Here is a 26,775-nt window from a genome sequence, read left to right as displayed (position 1 = left end):
AAGGAGGAATTCAATCTTGGGCATCTTGTATACCCACAGTTTGAGTTCTAGATGCATTGGAAGACAACCAACAATTTGTGAGCAATATGTCATTTAGAAATATAGGAGAACATACCTTTAGTTAATTAATCAAGATTCCATGTACCACCTATAATGGGGGCATCATCTTCACTATCATTAATCTATGCCTTCAAGAATTCAGAAATGGCTCATAAATGACCACAGTGACCTCACATTAATATAATATTCAGATCAGTTGTTTATATATGAACTTGATGATGATGATGATGATGATGATAATAATTTATATTCCACTCTATTTCCCCTAGGGGACTCAGAGCGGATTACAGGTACATATATGGCAAGTATTCAATGCCATTATACAATTTGACAAAGACAAACAGTACACAAACAGAAGCAGACTTCTTTTTTTTCATCTCCAGCATCCGGCTGTGCTGGACTCGGCCATGGAGAGGTGCTGTTGTTTCATTTTCCATGCTGAAGAGCCTGTCATCCATGGACACCTTTCCTGGTTGGATTTTTGCCAGCATGTTTTTCAGGGCACCTTTTACCTTCCCCCAAAGTAGTACCTATTGATCTACTTACAATGCTGTTTTCGAATTGCTAGGTGAGCAGAAGCTGGGCTGATGGCAGGAGCTCACCCCGATCTGGGCTTGAACTGCTGACCTGTTCCCTTCTTACAAAAAATACATAATGTGTTCAGTGATTTGGCAGGATGGAGGTCATGGCTGAAAAATTACAGTCATCCCTCCACATTCACTGGGATTAGAGGCACAGAATCTCCATGAAAATGAAAAATTGGAAATAAAAAATGCTATTTTTTGAGAGAATCTCTCTCTAGGAATTTCTAGGTCTTCCAGCATGACTGTGGCCAACACCTGCTGGAAATTGAAGATAGAATCACAATAGAGAGCCTAGAGGTTCCTAGAGAGAACATTTTATATCAAATATGTAAACAATCAAATCTGCAAAGGTCAAAACCATAAAGGTGATTCCACACGGCCAAATAAAAAGGCCTGGAAACAGACCCAAGGCACTGGTTTCAGCCTGTTTGCAGCCCAACAAGCACTCCCTGAGCCACCTCAGTAGTAGTAGGGAATCTCCACCGTCCAAACACAATGAATCTGGTTTGTCACCACCTGACAGGGGCCCAAGTGCCACCACCCTCCCCTTTGTTGCTGCTGACTATAGCAGTGACATTACAACCTGCTGATCCTGGGGACCTCTTTTTTCTTGTTCTGTGTTGTGTGGCTCACAAAAGAGAATGAAAAGAGGAAAAGCAGATGGAAAACATTTCTCTCCTCCTAGCTGCCTTCACAAATCACCTGACATGGAAGAAGGAAGGGGGAGCCCAAGGCATCAGGTAAGTAGTTGTTTCACTGCTGGCTGCAGCACGGGGGAGGGGGGACAGCCATCCTGTATCCCCAGGCCTCCAGAGCCTGCGTAGCATACAATGGCTATGAGGACAGTTGCAGCTGCCTGGACTGCCCAAACTCAGGGGCCGGGGGGGGGGGGGGGGGGGGTTGAGGCAAGACTCAAATCTTGGTGCTGGATTTGTACCCCCCCCCCCCCCCAGGTTACATTAACCCGAGATATATTATCTCCTTTTCTCACATGTAAAGGTTGCAAATATACCCACAGATGTCTGTTTTGTACAATGATAAGGTACCAGCACTAGGGCATGTCCTGCAGCTTCAATTTAGGAATTGGTGATTTATAGCCAGTTCTGTGTGTTTTAACAGCATGGAACCAGAACAAACCTCAGGTCCCTCAGTTTTACAAAGCCGAAGGTCATATTAACATAACTAAATATTTTGACTTTGAACTCTTTTTGCCCATTGGGTTTGTATAATTGTTCATCGTAAAACAGCCCTGGATTATTTGGCTTCATGCTGCCACAAAAAGGAACACAGTTTAGAACATTTGACTGTGGTATTTTGATTTCATCTGCAGAAGGGATTTACTAATTTTAACAACTCTTTTGGAAATTGTCTTTGAAAAGGAATTGGTTGCTTTTGGCCCATTGCCTTGTCCAGCGTGGCATACTGTGTGTCTGCGTGAGTTTAGCAACCTGGAAACTCTTTGTTCCTCAGCATTATTTCCATCAAATTGCCAGAGATATCTCCTTCCTAAAATGAAGTAGACTGCCCAGATCCTGTTTGAAAATATGTTGCTGTTGAAGTGTCTGGAAACTGGCTTACCAAGAGTTTCCTAGACTCAATTTAAATAAATCAGTAGAATGCAGATTTAATTGAATATATTTTAAACAATCATTTTAGATGGAAGGAATTTTAAGGGGGTTATAATCCAGTATTTGAAATTTAAGGTATTTTATGTTTTCAACCAAGCTATTGGTTGTTAACCCTATGAACTTAAGGAAAGCTCATGATTTGTACTTTGGTAAATTGATATATTACTATACTATTCTATGAATATTCTAACTGCTTCATTTACAATAAAGGGAAATGATGAAAATGTGAAAACACAAAAATAAATTATACAGACATTAATGTAATTGTACATTGAATGTATCATGTAAAACTGGATTAGACTCTGATCAAGGAGTGTGAAAATTGGAGGAAAGAATTTTGAAAAGTTGATATACAGATGACATCATACTATCAGCAGAACATAGAAAGGAATTGCAATGTCTACCTAAGAAAGTCAAGGAAGAAAGTTCAAGGGCAGATTTATAGTTGAACATTAAGGGGAAAAACCACCACAGATAATTTATATAACTTTAAAGTAGGATATTGATATCATCAAAGATTCCGTATATCTTGTTATAGTCAGTAATCAAAACAAGATACTAAATTAAAATAAAGATTAGAAAGGGCAGATGTGAAGGAACAAACTATTCTACTGTAAGGATTTCTATTGCATTTCCAATTTCTATGTATGATTGTGAAGCTGTAATGTGAAGAAAGCTGATAGGACAAGAATCAACTCATTTGAAATGTAGTGCTGGATGAGAATGTTTTGGATATTCTGGACTACCAAAAAGACGAATAAATGGATTCTACAGCAAATCAAGCCTGAAATCTCCTTGGAAGCCAAAATGATTAAATCGAGACTACCATACTTTGGACATATCATGGGAAAATACTAGAAAAGGCAACAATGACTAATAAGTAAGAAAAGTCAAAGACAACATTTCCGATAGTTAGACTCGATTAAAGAAACTACAAGCCTGAGTCTGCAAGACCTGTGCCAGGCTGTTGATGATAGAAGTCTCTCATTCATGGAGTTGCCATAAGCCAAAGTTGAAGTGAGAGCAGTTAACAACAACAATATTATAAGGCCCAGCTTCTGTACACGTTGCAGAACCAGCCAGTGGTCTAAGAGTGGTGCAGTGAATAAAGAGAGGTCATAAAAGTTGGACAACATACAGAGAGATCAAGGCGGTAGAAGTACAGAGGATGTGGAATGTGTAAGTAGCTTCAAAGCTGTCTGAAGCTAAGAAAGCAAAATACCTAGGGGAAAAATAGAAGAAAGGAAGGACCAATGCAAAAAAAAAGAAGGGGAAAAGGTTTCTTAGGAAAAATATCAGATCAGTCATAGGGGTAGGAAATATTGTGTTCTGTGCTGTCATAAGATAGAAGCTGACAGCAGGAGTTCTGGTCATGGAGGAAATGCTGAAAAGGCACACATGCCAGTGACTGAAGGAAGAAGGCAGAGAATGGTGTGAGAACAGCAACAGAAATGCACCAAAGAGAAAGAGCAGATGACCTTACAATGCCAGTGCAAAGTAATTTCCAGTATTCCCAGCCTGGGTAGATTCTGGATTCAACAGAGCTGCAACTAGTATAGTGTTGACTGGATGTTACACATCTTCACTAGGTTTGCACTCTTTACCCATAATAGTCACACACCCCTTTTTGGGATCCCAATTTGGGGATTTAACAATTCCTCGTGTAATAGTTGCACCCCCACGCCTGCCCCTTGGAGCAGCCTCTGTAGCTTCAAGGGGCACACTCACAGGTGTGGAAAGGTGTGACTCTGTTCTCTGAGTGTCAGAGAGTTGTCTTGGCAAAGCAACACTCTGGAGTTCAGGGGGGGAGAGGTGTACAAGCAGGTGATCCTTCACCCACCTCCCTCAGTTGGTGTCAGCTGAGGGAGACCTCATAGCTCTTGCCAGCAAGTGTATGGGCAATTTTGCAGCTACAAGGTTTTCCTTGATTGGCTGCTGAGGGAAGCCCTGTAGCTGCAAAACATTTTCTCCTCCTCCTCCTCCTCCTCCTCCTCCTCCTCCTCCTCCTCCTCCTCCTCCTCCTCCTCCCCCTCCCCCTCCCCCTCCCCCTCCTCCTCCTCCTCCTCCTCCTCCTCCTCCTCCTCCTCCCCTCCTCCTCCTCCTCCTCCTTCTTTGATACACAACAAGATTAGTACACAGCAAACAAGATCACTCTGCTGGTTTTTGTATTTGATTACACGTTGGACACTTCACAAGTGTCTAGGACTATGTGATGTATCAGCGAATAATGTTCGCAGATCCGAGTAGGGTGGCCTTTCACAGCTGACAAATGGTAATTTTGTCAGCGTTTATTCTTTTCAAGTGCTGACCAAAGTCTTCTTCAGGCATTGCACTCAGTGTGCTGATCACCACTGGGACCACCTTTATTGACTTGTGCCAGAGTCTTTGCCATTTGAGCTTTAAATCCTCGTATCTTGTAAATTTTTCCAGTTGCTTCTTTTCATCAATTCTGCTGTTGCCTGGGATTGCAACATCGACGATCCATACTTTTCCCCCCCACAATTGTGAGGTCAGGAGTATTGTGCTCCAAAACTCTGTCAGTCTGAATTCAGAAGTCCCAGAGTAGCTGTAACGTTTTCAGGCTCGTGATCCCACTAGTTCTTTTTCACAGGCAGATGATATTTGTGGCACAAGTTCTAGTGGATCATCTGAGCAATGGTATTATGCCTCTGCTTGTAGTCCATTTGCAAAATTTCCTTGCAGCAACTGAGTACATGATCCATCATTTCTTCTGCTTTCTTGCAGAGTCTACACTTGGAATCTGTAGTCGACTTTTCAATTCTGGCTTTGATGGCATTTATTCTAATTGCTTATTCTTGGGCCCTCTGTCTCCTTTTTCAACAATTATTATTATGTTTATTTACCAGTATATCTCATCTTCTCTCTCTGTCAAAGTCACACCCACCCTCCCCCCAACCAAGGGGAAAATGTGTGACTATTATGCGGGGAAATATGGTATGTATTTTTAATATTCCTGTATTTAATTCTATTTCAATGTTTATATGGTTTAGGTTTTAATTTACACATTATGATTTTTAGTATTAGTCACTTTGAGTCACCTTTGAGAGAGAAAAAGCAGAATAAATGATGATAATGATAATAGTGATGATGGTGATGATAATAAAAGACTGCAGTTCTGTGTGCATGCTTCCATGGAAGTTATTCTGACTGAACAGACAGAAATATGTTCTTCCAAGTGAGCATGGAGAGTTTTAAGGTTTTAATAAATAAGGATGAACACCAGTATTATATAGCCCTGGTATCCACTGGGAATATATTCCATGGTCCCATGTGGATAATGAAAACCATAGATAATGGGGAACACTATATCTTTACTCTACTTGAGTTGGAAGCATACCATAGAAATGCAGTGGAAGACCTACAGGGGCCTGCAAACACTTCTGGAAGGATTTTCTTTTCTTTTTCCTTTTTCTTTTTTCAGAGGAAATGTAAATAAAACCATGAATACTGAATCTGTGGATAAGGGAGCTATATTGTATAATAAAATTAAGTCACAATTTACCCCATTTCACTCACCATTGAAAGACTGTATCAACACAGTATTCAACACAGCATTTCCTTTCCCACCAGGTTTTCCATGTGTGGGTGACAGCAGAAGGTTCTCACTGCCGTATTTTTTGTCATGACGCACTGAAGGCTGCTTTTTGAGAACTACAAGGGGCATGACTTGATTAAAATGTGGAGCAATGTCAGTCAGTGTTAGCTGGAATTGTGCGTTTATACTCCAAGATTGGAAAGACAAATGCTCACCATCTGTTGTTCCAAACCTGGAGAATCTTAGTGCTTTGGTGTGCTCTTAAATGTATAACTAACTTCCCAATTCCAATTTCAGTCAGATTTTGAGGGAACATATCAGCTTAAATTAACATATATGTCTAACCCATCTGCATATACTGGACATTTTCCTCCTCCTGCCCCCCCCCCATTTTTGCTCTTAAAATGTAATTTTTTAAAATGTGGAGGGAGGAGCCAGACTCTATTCAGTTCAATGCCAAGCCACTCAAATATATTGGATTTGGACTTGTGTTCAGCAACGTTTTACTCCCCCTGAAGTTGGGGCAGAATGGTGATGTCTTAGAATAATAAAATCACAGAGTTGGAAGAGACTACAAGGGTCATCCAGTCCAACCCCCTGCCATGCAGGAACACAAAATCAAAGCACTCCCAACAGATGGCCACCCAGCCTCTGCTTAAAAACTTCCAGAAATGGAGATTCCACCACACTCCGAGGCAACATATTCCACTGCCGAACAGCTCTTGCCATCAGAAAGTTCTAGCTAATGTTCAGATGGAATCTTTTTCCTGCAATTTTAATCAATTGCTCCATGTCCTAGTCTCCAGAGCAGCTCTCCTAGCCCCCTCCTGTGTGACATCATTTCACATATTTAAACATGGCTATCTTGTCCCCTCTCAGCCTTCTATTCTTCACACTAAACATACTCAGCTCCCAAAAGCTGTTCCTTATAGGATTAATAATAATAATAATAATAATAATAATAATAATAATAATAATAACTTTATTTTTATACCCTGCCTCTATCTCCCCAAAGGGGACTCAGGGCGGCTTACATGGGATTTGGTTTTCCAACCTTTGAGAATTTTGATCATCCTTCTCTGGACACATTCTAGCTTGTAAATATCATTATTGAATTGCAGTGCCCAGAACGGGACACAGTATACCAAATGGGGTCTAGCCAAAGCAGAATAGAGTGGGATGATGACTTGATCTTGACACTATACTCCTTTTGATGTGGCCCAAAATCCCGCTGACTTTTTTTTTGCAACTGCATCACACTGTTAACTCATGTTCAGTTTTCACATGGACTGTTTTCAAGCCAGGTGCCACCCATCCTATAACTGCATTTCACTTTTATTGCAAAGTATCGTGCCATACATTTCTCCCTGTTGAAATTCATTTTGTTAATTTTGCCCCAGCTCTCTAATCTTTTATGGTCATTTTGGATTTTGTTGCTGTCTCCTGGGTTATTGGCTATCCTCCCGATTTCATCTCACCTGCAAATGTGATAAGCATTCCTCCTATTCCATCATCAAAGTCATTGATAAAGATGTTGCATAGCACTGGGCCAAGGACAGAACCCTGTGGCACGCCATTGGTCACTTCTCTCTGAGATGATGATGGAGGAGCCATTGGACAGCACCCTTTGGGTTTGGTCTGTCAACCAATTCCCAATCCACCTAATATTAGCATTGTCAAGCCCACATTTTATTAGCTTCTTTGTGAGGATGTTGGTGAACTTTGACAAAGGCCTTACTAAAATCGAGATATGCTACATCCACAGCATTTACTAAGGTCTCTCTCTCTCTCTCTCTCTCTCCCCCCCCCCCCCCCACCTCTCTCTCTATATATGGTTTGTCTGGCATGGCTTATTTTTGAGAAATCCATGTTGACTTTTTGCAAGTATGCCATTCCTTTTTAAGTGCTTACAGATTGTCTCTAATTGTCTGTTCCAGAATCTTTCCTGCTATAATGTCAGGCTGATTGGGCAGTACTTGTTTGGGTCCTTTCCTCCCACCCATTTTTGAAGATGGAGACAACATTTGCTTTCTTCCAGTCTGCTGGAATTTCTCATGTTCTCCAGGAATTTTAACTTATTGCTGCAGCCCCTGCAGCCTAGTTGTAACAGCATCGTAGTGGCGCTGTTTCCCCAGCATGAAGCCTTACTTGCATCCCATTACCAGATGGAATTAGCAAAGACTAGAACTTGACTTCCTACCCCACTCCATATCCCCTAGGGAACACTTCTGCACTTTGTCCATTCACCCTACCAAACGGTTTTGCAATTTATATCTCTGCATTTTTGCTTAGATCGTCCTCCTACTTTATCTATTTTGCTATTAAGTGGTGGTTTTTGCTTTTTATCATCTTTGTATTTTATTGTTTTATTATTGTATTATATTGTATTTTGTGGTTTTAATCTGTTTATTTTACCTGCTCGATGATGTTGTTTACATATGTATTTTTATTTTGTTCCCTATTTGTTCTTTGGGCTTAGCCCCATGTTAAGCTGCTCCGAGTCTCTGCGGGGAGATGGAGGTGGGATAAAAAAATAAAGTATTATTATTATTATTATTATTATTATTATTATTATTATTATTATTATTATTACGACTACTACTACTACTACTAGAACAAGTGGAGACATCCCCATTTATGCATTGCATCTAAGTGGTGATGGATAATACCTATTGTTCCACTTTTCTTCCTTTGAATCAGGGGTTAAAATGTTTAATTACATTCCTGTAAGTAATATGCATTGTATTGAGGTATGCCCCTCTCAGGCCCTTCTACACAGCTGAATAAAATCCCACATTTTATGCTTTGAGCTGGGATATATAGCAGTGTGAACTCAGATAACCCAGTTCAAAACAGGTTTTGTAGGATTTTCTGTATTGATATTCTGGGTTATATGGCTGTGTGGAAGGGACCTCAGAGGAACAAATACTATTGATAAATGGATTCTACTTACACCTACAATTTCTATACTTACTCTCCAGTATACTTTGTAGAACATATGGGAAGCAAAGGAGATTGGATATTTAGATGTGTAAAAGAAACCATGATAACAGTCTGACAGTTTAACAAAACATTATTAAGAACGGGCAGCAATTGTGGATGATATAAGATTATTCTTCCACGAAGAAGAAGAATCCAGCCAGCTGTTTCCAAATACTCCTTTGCTATCATGATCAGCACTAGTTCACAGATTGTTTGTTTGTTTTTTTCAGTTAAGGAAGCTTGTTTAAAATGCCCTTAGATAAATTTAGAAACCATATGTAGTGATGTGCAGAAGACATTATTTAATGTTCATTTGATTACTAAACGCAAAGTAAAATTATATATGTGAAAGTAATCTTGACCTGATCTTATTAGCTGTAACTATGGTTGTAGCTACTGAAAACATGCATACATATTCAAGAGATTTAATATTATATTAGTTCATAATTGTCTCAGGAGATAAACTTCAACAGCATAAATTAAAAGGGACCCCTGGGCAGAGTATAGGTGGTAGACCTCTGCTTCCTGCAGCCAAGAAAGGGCAAACAGGTTATGAACCTCCAAACACATACCCTAGGGATTCAGCCTTTCCCAGATTTCCCACTCTGATGTGATGGAGTATTGAACCACTGGCTTACTAATATGAAATCAGTCAGAAAAGAAATTTCTGTCATCTGAATCTGTATTTGTTACCAGGTGCTATAATTTTACATGCCGCATATACCCATAAAGTAAAAGGTTTTCCTCTGACATTAAGTCTAGTCGGGTCTGACTCTGGGAGTTGGTGCTCATCTCCATTCCTAAACTGAAGAGCCGGCGTTGTCCGTAGACACTTCCAAGGTAATATGGCCGGCATGACTGCATGGAGCGCCATTACCTTCCTACTGGAGCAGTACCTATTGATCTATTCATATGTGCATGTTTTCAAACTGCTAGGTTGGCAAAAGCTGGAGCTAACAGCTGGAGCTCACTGTGCTTCCCGGATTCGAACTGCCAACTTTTCAGTCAGCAAGTTCAGCAGCTCAGCAGTTTTAACCTGCTGCCCCATCAGGGGCTCTTATATATACCCATCTATTTGTTGAATTTTGGGCCCATTTCTTTGTCAAAAAAGTTCAACGTATACTCATGTATTTGTTGACATTTTTTGACAAAGAAATGGACGCAAAAAGACTGCATCAAATTATCCACAAGTCATTTCTAGAAATGCTCTGTGCTTCCTGTCATTTTGGATGCTTGAAATATAGTGGAACCAATGGTGGTCATTTTCAATATGGCTTACTGTATAAGTCTCATGAGGCTTGGCAGTCTTTCTGCAAGCCTCACAAGACTTGCAAAGAGAGAACAGGAAGCCCATATTAAAAATGGCTGCCACCTCTCTGCTACCCCTCAAGCACCCAAAATGGTGGACATGCTACATTCTTCAGGCTCCCTGACCTTGATACTGAACGCTGCTCAGATTGAAAAAGAAAGTGAGGAATGAAGGAAGATGGACTTTCTCAAGTTTGGGCAAAGGAGGGTAATGGGGTCGAAGCACTTTGCAACTCTGCGTCTTGTCGTTGCCTTCACACTGGGTCCCTAAATACATAGATTGCTTTCTTTTCAGACGATAGTCTCATTCTTTTCCATCATTTATATTCTTTCCCCTATCATCATAGGCTATCATTCATGGCCGAGTATGATTGACTTCCAAGTGTAGGGTCTTGGTGGTGGGTCTGTAGGTGACTGCAAAGACCTGTTCTTGATCTGCATGTTCTTTCATGGTGAGGGCAACAATTTCCAGGTGGAAGGCAGTGCCGACAAGGTTGGCTTGACATGCCTTCCTCTTGACACGTTTCTACCGTTTAGTCGTACCTATTTAAATTCTGCAACACTGTTGGTAACAGCTGACCTCCAGCTAGAGTGCTCGGGGGCCAGGGCTTTCCAGTTCTCAGTGTCTATGCCACAATTTTTAAGGTTAGCTTTAAGCCCATCTTTTAATCTCTTTTCCTGTCCACTAATATTCTGTATTCCACCCTTGAGGTGATTCAACTCCCCTATCTACTATATATTTATACAAATGTGGACATTTTAGGATTAGCATTTCAATTTACCCGCACCCCCTCCATAACTCCTCAAACTGAGCATCCCCATCTCTTTAGTTCTTCCTAAGTATATGCCTTCTATGCATTTTTGTAATGAGAGGAAAAAATGTATGTTACATTATTTTGAGTTTTATCCTTGATTTACCCACAGGTCATAGAATAATCCAAAAATTTGACCCTAAAACCTGCTCTCAATTGATACATGAGATTGACTTGTACACAAGTGTACTGCAGTTGTCAATTAGACTTTCCACCATAGAGATCACAAATAGATGCTGTATCCTGGAGTTGGTCCAATTAATTCCATCATCACCAACCCACATTCCCTACCCTGAAGATGGGTGATTAAAAACAACACACAGTGGCAGTTGGCCACTGAGAGAATAACAGAAAGAAATAATCATCTCATTTTCTTACCTTTTACCCATCCGCAATTTGAAATCCACCAACACAACTATTGTCCTTCTATTGCTTTTCAGTTTATTGAACCTAGGACTTTATTATATAAAATAATAACTTTTCTTGAAAAACTAAAATTGCATTAGCTGTTATAATCCAAGGTCTGTGGATTGGAGATCTAGTGCCAAATTTTGATTTCAATCCTATTTTTAAGGTTCTTCAGACAAATTGATCCCTCATTCATAAAAGGGCCCTCCAAAAGCTCATGTTGCCAAGTCTAATAGTATTTTCTTTGTAGTAGTACAAATTCAAATATGATCTTCTAGTTATATTAACTACACAATTTTTGTTAATTTACTATTTGAAATATGGTGGCAGTCTTGGGTAATACCATGCTTTGGCTTGAGGGCAGCAGAATATTTTCGTAAGACCATATCAAGCGGGTGTGATTGGACATGTTTGAGTAGGATGTTTCTTTTTGTTGGCTGGAAGTAGTCAGGTAGTTGACGCACCCAGATGGAATTTTTAAAATATGTATGAGAGTGGCAGCTGTGTGTGGGAAGAGTGACTTCAAGTGTACAGAAGAACAGGGGAGAGAAGGTGACGCTTTTTACTGCATATCTTAATGTGTTTACAGAGCTGAGCAGAAGGCAAATGAGATTTACGTTTCCTGTCCCCTGTTTTCAGGCCATGGTAGCAATCCTGTTGGTATCTTATGCAAGAAGGAACTCCCATGTGACAGCAGTGGGGCAGTTTTGTCTGATGCAGGAGCTTGGCATACAGCTCAGGTTAATGGAAGTAAAATTGCTTATATGGTGCCATTGCACACACATTTCATTGTGAAATTGGCTGCACGTTTGGATGTGTGTTCCATTGTACTAAACTGCCATTCAACAATCAATGGGTGACTCTACAAAGCAGAGATGTACAGTATCGAGCCCCAATATAAAGTCTTGACCTTTGTTATTCTGCATTAGAGTTGGCAAATGTTATTGAACTGTGGTTCCCATTGTCTGTCATCATTAACTGTGCTGATTGATGGGAATTGTATGCTAGTAAAATCTACCCCTGGTGGTGCAGCGGATTAAACCACTGAGCTGCTGCACCTGCTGCCCAAAATGTCAGTGATTCGATTCCAGGGAGCGGGGTGAGCTCCCGCTGTTAGCTTCAGCTTCTGCCAACCTAGCAGTTCGAAAATGCAAATGTGAGCAGATCAATAGGTACCGCTCCAGCAGGAAGGTAACAGCACTCCATGCAGTCATGCCAGCCACATAACCTTGGAGGTGTCTACAGACAACGGCAGCTCTTTGGCTTAGCAATAGAGATGAGCACTATTCCACAGAGTTGGACACGACTAGACTTAATGTCAGGGGAATACCTTTACCTTTACGAAAATCTGAAAAGTTACAATGTTGATCCCTTTTTTACCCGAGATCTAGGTTTAAATTATCTTTTCATATACAGTAATCATAATTAAAAGATACCACAAGGGCCATCTAGTCCAGTCCCCTTCCACACAGGAATACACAAACAAAGCACTCCTAACACATGGCCATCCAGGCCCTGTTTAAAAAATTTCCAGAAAAGAGAGTCCAGAAAAGAGACTCCGAGTCATCATATTCAGTTGTCAAATAGCTAATGTTTTGATGGAATCTCTTTTCCTGTAGTTTCAATCCATTGCTTGACATGTCTCTGGAGTAGCAGTAAATAAGTGTGCTCCCTCCTTGTTAAAAATGTTAAAAAGGATACCACTGAAGAGCACTGTCTCTAAGAAAAATAATATGCTTATTTATTTATTTATTTTTGGCAAGTAGGTAATCCCAGTGGAAATTTAAGATGAGCATTTAGTTTCTTATACTGGGTCTTGTTTTTGTTGCTATGTTAGTCATTTCCCTATTTAATTTATGGATACTGTTATTCCTGGGCCCCCACTAGAAGAGAACAGACTAAACCTATAGAGAGAACCCAGCAATTCAGATATTTATAAGTCACTTAAAAATATTCACAGACATGTATTGTACCGGATATTAGAGATCTGGCAAGCAAAGCATTAGACATGACTCTCAGCAAGGTTGCAGAGCTGACCTGGAATCCAGAAACTAGGGTGGAGGCTATAGCGCTCAGCCACAACAACTACTGCATTCATATGAACTGTATTCATAACACTGCAGGTCCTTTGTGACAACTGGTTCACCTACTGGTAATGGTTGGCTCTGAACCTGGTTTAAGATTGGCTTTATCAGGTTATAATGCTTAGTGTGTGTTTAATCCTGGCAACCAAGTAAAATACTTTCCTATAGGTTGAGGTGGTTTTCTGTACAGGCAGCCCCAGGTTATGAACAAAATAGGTTTTGTAGGTTGCTGTCCCTGTGATCACTTTCTGTCACTGTGATCATTGAATTTTTAAAGATTTGGCTTGTTGTGGAAATAATAATTGGATAGAAAGTTTCAGTGGACACACCTTTTCCCCATGATAATGCTTTCAGGAGTGAATTTCCCTTCCTAAGGGTAGATTTAATAGAATCATAGAATTATAGAAGAATAGAGTTGAAAGAGACCACATGGACTATCTAGTCCAACCCCCTGTCATTCAGGAAAGCACAAAGATTTATCTTGCTTCCTGTTGTCTCACCCCATTCTTAACTATGAGTAGTTTGTAAGTCGGATGTTTTTAACTCGGAGACTGCCTGTATAGTAGTCAGGCTCCATGTATAGGAGCCATAGATTCTTCTGGCTGAAGAAGTTAGCTATTAATGACACATTCCCTGAAATGAACATCAAGAGTTCAGTTTTCATATGAGAGAAAACTCTATGTCTGGAGAAGTCTGCTCTATAGCCCAAGGTACACCATGGAGAATCCACATTTGAGATGTTCAACTATAAATACTCATAAAATAAAAAAGAGATTTGGGGCACTACTGAATTTGAGGGGTAACTTCTTTCAATATGAAGATGGATACAACCTGGGATGGGAATACCCTGAAGCCATTTTGCAGTCCACACAGCCTGCCAGGCCAATAGCACATCAGCACCAGTGCCCTGGCCTCCTGGGGACGATTTGCTGCTGTTCACTGACCAGTAGCAGCTCCCTGGTAGAACCTCACTGATGACATCACTTCTTGTTGAAGTCACAACAAAGCACCCAACCAATTGATCACCGGAAAGGATGTCGCCAGAAAAGCTCTGCTAGAGAACTCCTTCTAGCTGGTGATACACTGGTGAGTGTTTTTGACATGAACCCTGGATCCAGCCTGAAGCAGTTGTCCACATATCAAAAACACCAAGGATCACTCTGGAGTGTCCCAGAAGCTCCAAAATAACCTGTGGCCTCTGTAACGGATTAAGAGCTAAAAGCAGTGCAAAAATTGGCCATGCCGAGTATATTTTATTTGGCCCATGTAGACCTGAGGTTGGTCAGGTTGCACCCGTTCTTCATATTGCAAAAACCTAGTCCTCAAAATTAACCCAGTTGAGCAGTAATGCCTGAGACTTCTTTTTATTATTATTTTGTGAAGATCTAGAAGTGAAGATTTCAAATTCATTTCACTACTTCCTGTGTCATTCACGTTTTTCAATAGTTAAAGCGGGCTGTGGATCAACTTGAAAACAATTTAAAAGGGAAAGTCAATGCCTCCTCATTTTCAGTCTTCTGGCAGTCTTAGGGCATATCCAGACAGCTCCTTTAAAACGGGAGTTTCCGTACTTGAAAGTGGGCCATCCAGATGATGTACTACAGAAAAACAAATTAATTCGCCACAAACAAGGAAAACCCTGGTTTGCAGCAAATTAATTTGATAGCCCATTAGGCACGCGGCTTTCTGAAAGGCCTGAGTCTAATGAGCTATGACCCTGTGTGGACAAGCCCACGGGGAGTCCTTGGATTTCCCTGTGGCCTGTCCAAACACCCATCCTGCACCTTCTGGGCTCTTGGAGTCCAGAAGGTGCAATATTACCCCCACTCCTTCCCAAAACCCCTTAAAAACAGGGGGAAACAGTAAAAATAACTTACCAGTCTTCATGAGGACTGTGCTGTGAGGCCTAATGGAGAGTGGTACGTTATTTTTACTGTTTCCCCCATTTTAAGGATGTTTTTTGTGGCGGGGGGGGGGGGGGCTGTCTCCATGTTCTCCCGGTAGGTACCAAGAGGACATGTAGACAGCACCTTTTAAACCCGGGTTGAAGAGGACTTTACTGCTGTCTGGAACTGAACTAAGTCTTCTATGTAGCAGGATAACATTCTAATATTTGTGAAATATGTAAAAAATTGTATGCTAGCAAAATCCTGAACAGTGTAGTTTAACCAATATAGGTTGTTCATAAGACATTGGGTGGGGGTACTTATTTCTTTAGGAACACAATCAAATTCACTAGCAGTACCTATTAGTTGCCCTGCTTCCATTAATTAAGTATTTAAATCATTTTAGAATCTTTCCTTCTTAGGTATGACAAGAGCAGTTACTTTCCATTTCTTCAGCTCTGTTTACTTAAATAAATATATCAAAGTTTTACTTCCTGGAGTTATATAAAGAATTGATCAAAGATTTAAAGCTATCAGAAGCAAAATGTTAAAGTACTTGTTTCTCTGTTGGGCAAAAACAGTAGCTTTAGAGCACTTCAAAGAGAATATATTGCTGGGAGTGATGTTCAGGAAAAAATTACTGCCTTAATTAGTGGTAAGCAATCATAGCAGATGAAAAGTTTTAGAGGTATAACAGTGTTGATTCATCATAGCCCAAATTGCTTGGGGTGGATTTCAAACATTTATTGTCCTCCTTCATAATGATAACAGTCTAAAAATATGGCCTTTCTCCTCTATGGATTCTGAAGTCGCTCAGATGCCAAGGCTCAGATATGAAAGTTTTCTCATGTTTTGTCTTTTTTATTTTATTTTTTCCATGCCACTGCCATTGCCTCTGTCATCTTCTCTGTTTGCTCAGATAGTTCAAGCATGGTTGTATAGTTTTGGTGCTATCTTGTATGTGCATTTGTAGCTATACGAATATAGTAGGTGAACCTGCTATTGAACAACTAATGAAAGATGAGCACAGAATGAAATAGAAATGGAAGTTATGAACTGATTTGAAGAGCTGGAAATAGACAACACTGGAAGAAACAAAACAAGTCATAACTGAAGCAGTTTAAATGTAATTAATTCATCAATTCATTAATTGTTTGATTTTATATTCTGTCTTTATCTCAGCACAGGATACAAGGTAGCTTACAGTATTGGAATTAACTACCTAATTAAAATCAACTGAATTATGATTTAACAGCTGTCATGTTGTAGTGGTTTAATCATTGGACTAGAATTTTGGAGAACAGGGTTTGAATTCCCGTTTGACCATGGAAACCCACTGGGTGACCTTGGGCAAGTCACACTCTCTTAGTCGCAGAGGAAGGCACAGCAGACTCCCTCTAAACAACTCTTGCCATGAAAACCCTGTGACTAGATTAGCCTCAGGACTGCCATATGTTTCAAACAACTTGGTATACAGATTGAGTTACGAATGTATCTAACTATTAATTTCATCAAACATCAATGCAAATGGCTCTAGTAATTTTTGTGACCATGCTCAGGGTATGCTAGTTTAGTTAACAGACAATTCCATAATATTGTCCTCTTGTTAGAACTCCATGTACTTTACATATGAATTTTAATTTGAGACTTTTAAAGCCAGAGTCCTGTGCTGAGATCCACACGAAACAGTAAATTTAAGAAAAGAGGAGAGCGAACTAGATAAAGGGGGAATTAATGAGACTATACTAAGAAAGGAGAAAGATTTTTGTTGGCATGGTAGAAGAACAAGGCTTTCAAAATTTAAGACAGTGGTTTTCTTTTCTCCAAAAGTCAGCATGGTAGGGGCCAGGGAATAATTAAATCATGGATGGGGTTTTCACCTTAATTGTGTACTGATGTAGCATAAATTTAAATGCTAATTTAAAACAATGTATGCGTGTGTATGTGCCTTCAAAATACCTTTGATTTTAAATAACTATATTAATTTCATAGATTGTTCTTAGGCAAAAGATACTTGGAGGTTGTTGTGAATTTTCCAGGCTGTGTGGCCATGTTCCCGAAAGCTTCTGGAACATGGTCATACAGTCTGGAAAACTCACAACAATCCAGTGATTCCTGCCATGAAAGCCTTTGACAACACAATACTTGGAGGCATTTTTTGCCAGTTCCTTACTCAGAAATGTAGCCTCCAGCATCTGGCATTTGTTGGTGATCATGTAAGCATTAACTAGGACTGACCCTACTTAGCTTCCAAGATCTGACAGGATAGGTGAGGGTAAACTAGGGTAAAACCAAGAAAGATATGGCTAAAATTTCTCTCTGAACCATCTAACCAGATTACAAAATGTAAGAAAAAAGCCTGAGCTTTAGACAGACCAGTAGTTTTTGTTATTATTTTTCTGCATCGTGATACCTTCATTAAAGGTTTCCTCATTTCAGCATAAACAAGAATGAATTGTTTGTTAGCATATTATTGATTAACTTCTCACTGTCTTTCTCCTCTATGAATGGAAGCATTCCAGAAACACCAATGAAATGAAGTGGAAAGGAATGAACAGACTCTGGTACTAAGTGACGATTGAGAGGGGGTGAATCCTGTCTCCCTACTGACATTTGTTAGAAACAGCTGAATTAGAGAGCCCTTCACACAGCACCGAGCTGTCCGATGTTGGTGAAATACTATCTTTTGCACTAGCTACATACATGGAGGTAGTCTGTGCAGACAATATGCCAACAGGTGATCTTCTGCAGTCACTTACCCTTGGTGGCATTCTCTCTAGTTGCCAAAGTGAAGGAATGGTGGGAAAACACTATTTGTAGTCCTTTTGATAATAGTAACTTTTGAAGCAGATCTGTAATAAATAATCAATATTCATATTTTGTGCATATCATAGAATCATAATTGGAAGAGACCACATGGACCATCTAGTAGTCCAACCCCCTGCCATGCAGGAAAAGTACAAAGTACCCCGAGATATGACTATCCAGCCTCTATTTAAAAGCCTCAAAAGAAGGAGCTTCCACCACAGTCCAAGACAGAGTTCCACTGTTGAACAGCAGTCACAATAAAGTTCTTCCTAATGTTCAGGTGGAATCTTCTTTCCTGTAATTTGAAGCTGTTGCTCCAAGTTCTAGTCTCCAGGACAGCAAAAAACAAGCCTGTTCCCTCTTTAATTTATGACTTTATCAAATGCAGGGGTAAGTGTACCTAAGCTGTTTCATTAAGTGTACCTAATAAAACTTCTACACAGACAGATAGTGAACCAAAAGAACAGGAAGAAGGGCATGAAAATGAGTGGGAAATGTTAAGTAAAAAAGAATACCCTATATACTCGAGTATAAGCCGACCTGAATATAAGCCAAGACATCTAATTTTACCATAAAAAACTGGGAAAACTTATTGACTCGAGTATAAGCCAAGGGTGAGAATTGCAGCAGCTACGGGTAAATTTCAAAATGAAAATAGATATCAATAAAATTACATTAATTGAGGCATCAACAAGTTAAATATTTTTGAATATTTACCGTGTTTCAAAGAAAAACAGTAAACTAGCTCTGTAAGTGGAAAAGTAGGGTCAACAAAAACAACAATATGGTATTAACAATAACTTAATAACAACAGCAACAACAATAACAAAACTTCATTTGTATCCCGGCCTATCTATCTCCCCATGGGGACTCAAGCTGGCTTCCAACATAGTAACAGGCAACATTCAATGCCTACATAAGCAATGCAGAGCTAGATATAGATCTATCTATATATATAAAAGAGTGATGGAATTCGGGCAAAGCAACTAAACTACGGGGCCCCCAACCTCGACATTGGACAACAAAACCCATCATCCATGCCTTAAGGTTGAAACAACACAAAATCACTTCACGCACCTCCACATGGAGAGAATCCACAACGCCCCATCGGGAGCCATGCCAGGGAGGGAGGGAAAGAGAAGCCCTCATTGCCGCCGGCAACAGGGAAGGCAGGCAATGGGAAAAAGCTGTCCCCTGGGTCCTAGCGCCCGCGCATCATCCAAACCATTTATCTCCACTCCAACCTTCTACAATATCCAACCCATTTTAATACTCTATATTTTAAATATATGCTATGAACCATGACAATCAACACAATCTCTCTCCTAATATTTTAACAAGCTTAAAATCACAACACCAAATAAAAAAACAACACTCTTAAAACACGGGAATGCCAGACACTAAACAATCAGGGCCAGCAAACACCTCCCACGATCTGCCATGCAGGACACAATCCAAGCACTCCCAACAGATGTCCACCAAGCCTCTCAATAATAATAATAGTAATAATAACAACATCATCATACAATCCTAAGGTTTGCAGAGGCTGACTATTTCTGTGGCCCTGACATGTCACATCTCTTTTTATGTTTGGAATCTTTACAGTGTTTGCTTATCTTTTTCACATAGAAAGAAGATAGCTCTATACTCAGAGAGGCCTGACTATTTCTGTGGCCCTTACATGTCACATCTCTTTTTATGTTTGGAACCTTTAGAGTGTTTGCTTATCTTTTTCACATAGAAAAAAGATAGCTGTATACTAAGAGAGGCATGACTCTACTGTACATACTAAACATAAAGACAACCATACAACAGACATTCAATACTACCACTAACTCAAATTTCTCACCAACACCACCAGACAACGCCACAGCAACGCGTGTCCGGGCACAGCTAGTAATTATATATACTGATTTCACATATGCATTCTCCCCTGAAGAGTTTGCAAATCCTCTCTATATATGTGCATTTCCCTCCTACATCTATCTAGAAATCTCTATGTGTGTGTGTGTACATTTCCCCTGTAGTATTTCCAAACCCTATATAACTGTATTCATATATTTCTAGCTAGACATCTCTCTATATATAATTATATCTGTATAGGATTTGCAAAGACTTGCAAACATGTGAAGCAAAAATTCATATATTAAATAATGTATACACATAGATACAGATATCTATATGTATAAAGACAGAAATGCCTAAACACCTCAGGAGAGTATTTACCAGAGCTCATTTTGAGCAGCTGGATATGATGGTCAAACACGGAAGGTTTAATCAAGTTCCATACAACGAACGATTTTGTATTTGTGGAGCATCAGAGGTGGAGGATATCACACATGTACTGTTCAGCTGTGAATTGTATAAGAAAGAGAGAGAGCAATGCCTCGGACCATACATTATTCACAAAACACACTGGGACCCACATATTAAAACTTCATTTTTGTTGGCCAGCCAGAATCCTAAAATAACACATAAAACAGCCCTTTTCCTATTCAAAGCCACACAGCTGAGAATTGCATATTTGGAATCAATTGGGGGTAAACTGTAAAGGTGATGCAGACATTTGACCTGGACGGGATCTTGTTAACAGCTTGTTTATTTTAACTTCTTTTGTACCGCGGGTTGTATGTTGTATGTATGTCTATGTGTTAAATGTTTTGATACGACCGATAGGCTAATCAATAAAATGTGATTTGATATATGTATATAGGATTTGCAAAGACTTGCAAACATATGAGGGGAAATTCATATTTAAAATTAATATATATAGAGAGAGATAGAAATATTTAGGTACATAGGGATTGCAAAGGGTTGCAGGGGGAAGTGCCTACATATCTGTACAAGAGATTAACAAATATTTCAGGGAAAAATGCTTTTATAAGATGAATGGGTATATATATTTTCTTCTTCCTGACTTGCAAGGGCTTATTTTCCTTTTCAAAACATTCCCTTCCTTAAGAGCGAGGGAGACTTTGGAAAAACAAACATACTGATAAGGAAGGAGAGAAATATATATTGCAAGCAATAGCCTCCAGTCTCAGCTGCCAGCTTGACCTTGACCCCATTATAAGATGGCTTATCTTCGGGTATATATGATAACTAATAGTGGATTCCTTGGTAAGGTAGAAAGCAGTAGGAAAAGTGGAAGATCGCATTCCTGGTAAATGGCCTTAATCAAGGACGCCACAGCCAGGCATGAGCAGAGCTGTTAATGATTGGGTGATTTGGAGGTCTCTCATCCATACAGTGACCAGAAGTTGAAGATGACTTGATGGCACTTAATAACAACAATGTACATTTATTACCCAATGATTTTCTTAAATTTAGTGCATTCCATAGTTCCCTTTTAGTAGTACTGTATGTGTATGGACTCTGGAATTGGGTCGCCTCTGAGTTTAAGCTGAGGGGATAACCAAATGGTCTGATGAAGCCGGACCACCAAGACTCCTATATAGTTGGATCTACTTAAGAATTTTCAATCAGATATATACTAAATGATTAAGTACCAAGAAATATTAAGACAGCTATTATTGAGCTATCTCAGGAATAATACAGGTTGCCTGTAATCTATTCTATAGAAACTTGAAAATAAGTTACACTGAGCACATAGAAGAGACTTCTTAGTACTGCATACAGAGTGATTGTAGAAGTCTTCATACTTAAAATATTTCAAAAATAATGGATAGGGGAGGAATTCCCCCCCTCCTATAAGTATCTGCAAATAAAAAAACTGATAGCAACCTGTTTACCAATGTTAAGCCTCTTTAAAAACACTTCCAGACACCCTGAGCATATTCTTGAGCATACTACTGAATATTCACACCCTATAACATGGAGAAATAATTTGGAATCCAATAAATGTATTCCTTCATTTGCTATTCTCATCTACAAAGTGTGACTACAGAATATATTATTCCACACCAGTGAGAGCCTTTCGTGGAATGCCACACAGACCTTCATCTATTGCACTTGAAAGTTATTCCTAAAATATCATTGAACTGCTTTTTTAGAAGTGTCAGGGGGAGTAATTAAAAATGTCATGGAAAAAGGAATAACAGGTGAAGTTCTGAGTTTCATTTTAAAAAATATTATTGCTTCTTCAGTGCCATTTCAGGTATTAAAGAAACCCCTTCATTTTGGATTAAGTATGCAATGTGACCTCAGATACATGGTCTCACATACTTAATTTCTATGCAGCATATTAGACTAAAAAAGTCATTGAAATCAAGCATATTTCCCCCTTACTGAATGAGTAATGTATTCAGAAAATGTTAGGGGCTTTCCTCCCACTGGAAATTTTATCCCTAAGCTTGGTTTAGTACAGACAGCTGCAATGCATGTCTCTTCCCCACTTCTTAACTCACTGTCCCAAATGTTACTTATGTCCCAAATGTTACTTAGTCTATTTCATGGCTTTCTCCATTGTTTGCTGATTCCTGGCACATTGCCCAGAATAGATCAGTGATCATATTTTTAATATTGTGTATAATATTAGTATTATTATTATTTCAAAATAATGGTGTAGTTTGCGGTGCTGAATAGAAGCCAAACAAAACTGAGCTTTAGCAAAGAAAATATAAAATATGTAATCTAATAGAAATGTATTCCATACAAACACATATTTGCTGAATGGATCATATAGATTTAATGAAATTATCCTGCCTTGTAAACAGGATAAGGAAAGTAATAAAGGCAGATTTTACATGTACTTCTCCACGGAAAGGAGGGAGGAGAGAACTAGCAATTATTACAAAATGAATTTGGCCTGGTCTTTTCTTCTTCTTCTTTTTTTTAAGAACTGCAAATATAATTGGTGCCTGTGAAGGCAAACTTTAAATTTCTAATTCATAAACAGCAGACATGTGCAGGCTGTTGCTCAGGGTGGGGAGAGAAGGAATTACTAGAAAGGAAAACCTCCCCCACAGAGACTTAGGTCTTCCTTTCAAAAGGGCTCTAGATCATGTCTTACTTTGAGAACCAGCAGTGTTTATATGAAAGATTGAAAGGAATGGTTTGAGGCAAACATACACACCCTGCCTTCCTATTTTCCCCTGAGCCCCCTACCCCACCCCAAAATATAGCAAAAGTAAAAAAGAAACAAAGTTTGCATTTATAGAATAGAAGCCAAATCTGGTAGTCTATTGGCTACAAAGTCTTGCCCAAAGCCTTGGCAAGACTTGAGAGTTCATGTGTATTATTTTTTTACAACATTTCTAGTACTTAAATCAGAATCCTGTTGGTATTGTGCAAATGAATAACTACTCTTACACAAGTGCTGGCTTTTTAGCTGTAATACAACAGATGTATTCAGTTCATGATTGCATAGTTTGAATTCTACAGCAGAAATGTGACCATTTCACAGAAGCCTACATCATATTTTGACCATTTCACATCATATTTCAATCCACACTAGAGAAGAATCATTGAAACAATTGGATACAGCATTGAAGATTTTATAAAGTGGGAGTATTTTCCTGCAACAGCATTCCAGCCATGCAGTTACATATTCTTGGGTAGTGCATTACTATTTCTTACTGCCTACAGTGTCCCAGTTCTTTCACTGTGGTTTCCAAAATGTGCACTGTGTATTCCCACTTGCTTAATGGCACACTGGCAGATACACAATAATTAGCATAGTATTGCTAATTAATAGAAGAATGGTGTAGCCCAACAAAAGCAGGGTATAGTTTACACATCACAAACACAATATAGGATCGTGGCCTGTGATGTTCTTATTTTAAATCCAAATGAATTGTCAATTCCATATATACACAAGATATGATTCTGGGCTGTTCATATAGTCAGCCAAAGAGCATATAGGTCTATTTTATTGGATGCAAATGAGATGTATGCTAAACAACTAATGTAATGTGGCTCATTAAAAAGGTAAAGGTTTTCCCCTGACGTTAAGTCGTCGTGACCGACTCTGGGGGTTGGTGCTCATCTCCATTTCTAAGCCGAAGAGCCGGCATTGTCCGTAGACATCTCCAAGGTCATGTGGCTGACATGACTGCATGGAGCACCGTTACCTTCCTGCCAGAGCCGTACCTATTGATCTACTCACATTTGCATGTTTTCGAACTGCTAGGTTGGCAGGAGCTGGGGCTAACAGCGGGTGCTCATTTCGCTCCTGGGATTTGAACCTGGCACCTTTTGGTCCGCAAGTTCAGCAGCTCAGTGCTTTAATGCACTGTGCCACCGGGGCCCCTAATGTGGCTCATTAATTGACTGCAAATAAAAGGCGCAGGTCATAAAAAAGCAAAGAGTTAGCAACCTTTTAATGATGGCATTGGAGGTGGAAAACAAAGATGGTATTCAGAGAAAGGGCTGGTTCTTTCTTATACAAAAAGGTGTCCTTACATTCTCACAAGAGCTGTTTTAGAATCTAGTCTCTTAAGACTAGATCTTGTACATAACACTTGTCCATGGCTGATTAACCTGACCAGTGGTATTTTAATATTACCTCTTTTGAAATGACCATGTGGCATTAGAAAAACATTTAGGGTTTTGTCAATAAAGGGAAATATACTTGATACTAACATTTTCCTAGTTGGAGAACTTTGACCACAAGATGTTATGATCCACAGTGATGTCCCCCTTATTGCTGAAGACCTAAACCCTCTTGTGATATCACTAGACTATTATTAAATAATGGTTAAACTGTGTACAACCAAAGAGTCCCAGTGATATTCCAAATGTAGTGCATGTGTGGGCTGATCACATATATGTCAGACCAGGATAGCTGAGTACTACTGGCATTTCAAAAGCAACTACTGTATCACAGAGGTCACCAATGGTAGTACAGTGACTCTTTTTACTCAGGTTCAGAACATGGGCTTGGAGGATACATAAGCCCCTCTTGTCCGTACTCTTTGCAACAGCAAGTCTTTGCCTGTGGTGGCAAAATAGAAACCTTGCTGGAAATGCTAATGCAGCAGTACCTCCTGTCTCAATCCCCAGCTCCTCCAGGTTGGCCTACGATCAGGGGCGGTTGAACTGTGAGGCAAATTAGGTAGTTGCTTGTGGTGCCATCCTCTAGAGGGCGCAGTTGAGATGCTCCCACATGCATGCGCGCACAACCCCCACCTCCTCCCAGGGTTGCTCCGCTCGCCTTCAACCTGGGCCCGCCTTCGGGGCCTGTGGCCACCTCCGGGGCGAGGCCCGCCTTGACCCACATCTATGGCAGGCATCCTCAGAGGTTGTGAGGTCTGTTGGAAGCTAGGTAAGTGGGGTTTATATATCTGTGGAAAGTCCAGGATGGGAGAAAGAGCTCTTGTCTGTTTGAGGCTAGTGTGAATGTTGCAATTGGCCAGCTTGATTAGCATTTAATGGCCTTGCAGAGTCAAAGCTTGGCTGCTTCCTCACTGGGGGGCATCCTAGGTTGGGAGGTGTTAGCTGGCCCTGATTGTTTCCTGTCTGGATTTCCCCTGTTTTCAGAGTGTTGTTCTTTATTTACTGTCCTGATTTTAGAGGTTTTTTTAATACCAGGGCCAGATTCCTTGTTGGTGGCCTTTTAATTATCTGCCTTGATATTCTGGGTTATATGGCTGTGTTGAAGGACCCTCACTGCTCTTCCACACAACCATATAACCCAGAATATCAAAGCAGAATAACCCACAATATATGCTTTGAACTGGGTTATCTGATTCCACACTGCCCTATATCCCAGTTCAATGTTTGGTGCTAAATTCGCAAATATAGTAATTCCTACATAACATTGCCATGTATAACTTCTTTTTCTGTTCATTTGTTATAAAACATGATGTTTTGGTGCTTAATTTGCAAAATCATAATGTAATTTAATAGGCTTTTCCTTAATACTGTGATGTCTCATGGGCCTCAGAGTTCTGACCCTAGCGCCATCATGGATAATGAAGATGAGAACATGGGTTTTTTGCCATCTCAGCAGGAGACGGAATCATTCCAGATGCCGGTTGTTGACCATTCTTGCCAAGAGCCCATTAAAATGGACCTTGAACAAGTTTTTCCCAGCGCCTCTCCTCCCTTTGCGAGAAAAGAATCCTATGCTGCGAGTCGGGGTCAAAAAGAACAAAAAAGGAAAAGCACCAGATTAGCAGCCAGGCAGAACACTAATTAGCTAAGTTTCTCTTGGGAATTTGCAGGGAGGAACGCAGCTGCAGGAAGATGTCTTTCGCTTCTCTTTCCCTTGGGAAAGGAAGCTCTGGACACCTGCTCTGCAGGAAGATTGAACTTCCTTAAAAGTTCCCTGCACCGAGAAATCCGTGCGGAGTCAACAGATCAGCTTCAGGATTAACTTCGGTTCCAGCCTAGTGTGGACTGCGTTTTAAGTCTGCAACTCCAGTTTCCTTGCCTTGCCTTGCCTTGTCAAGTTTTCATGAACTATCTCGTCGTGTTTCCAGCCTTGGATTTTGTCTCAAGTATCTAGCCTCATCTCAGGTTCTTGCTTTGGACTTACTTTGAACTTTAGAAACACTTTGGACGTTTCCCCACTCTACGGCTTGGAAGTAGAGTGTGTTTCGGTTTTGGGATTACAACTTTGAACTCTAATATTATATATTGGACAATATATTTCTGGACTATATTTGACCTTCTCTGAAAGGTCTATTGCTGGACTACATTTTCTACTTGTTTTTATTCTACTATAATATTTCTTTAATAAAGATATTAGATTGTA

At 39.9% G+C, this 26,775-nt stretch overlaps 1 protein-coding gene and 1 long non-coding RNA gene across 3 annotated transcripts in view; both read left to right on the top strand.

The window, feature by feature from the left end:
* aig1 (androgen induced 1) overlaps positions 1-26,775 on the top strand; it is a 139,229-nt gene that overhangs the window by 13,654 nt on the left and 98,800 nt on the right. The gene's annotated exons all lie outside the window — the stretch shown is intronic.
* On the top strand, positions 1,609-26,775 carry LOC134298279 (uncharacterized). The gene is made up of 2 exons (XR_010005282.1): positions 1,609-18,045; positions 18,203-26,775. It is a non-coding gene; the product is annotated as an uncharacterized LOC134298279 (long non-coding RNA).

This window comes from Anolis carolinensis, chromosome 1 (genome assembly GCF_035594765.1).
Source record: "Anolis carolinensis isolate JA03-04 chromosome 1, rAnoCar3.1.pri, whole genome shotgun sequence".
Taxonomy (NCBI): Eukaryota; Metazoa; Chordata; class Lepidosauria; order Squamata; family Dactyloidae; genus Anolis; species Anolis carolinensis.
Note: the sequence above shows the minus strand (reverse complement) of the source record. Positions and strands in the feature narration are given on the sequence as shown.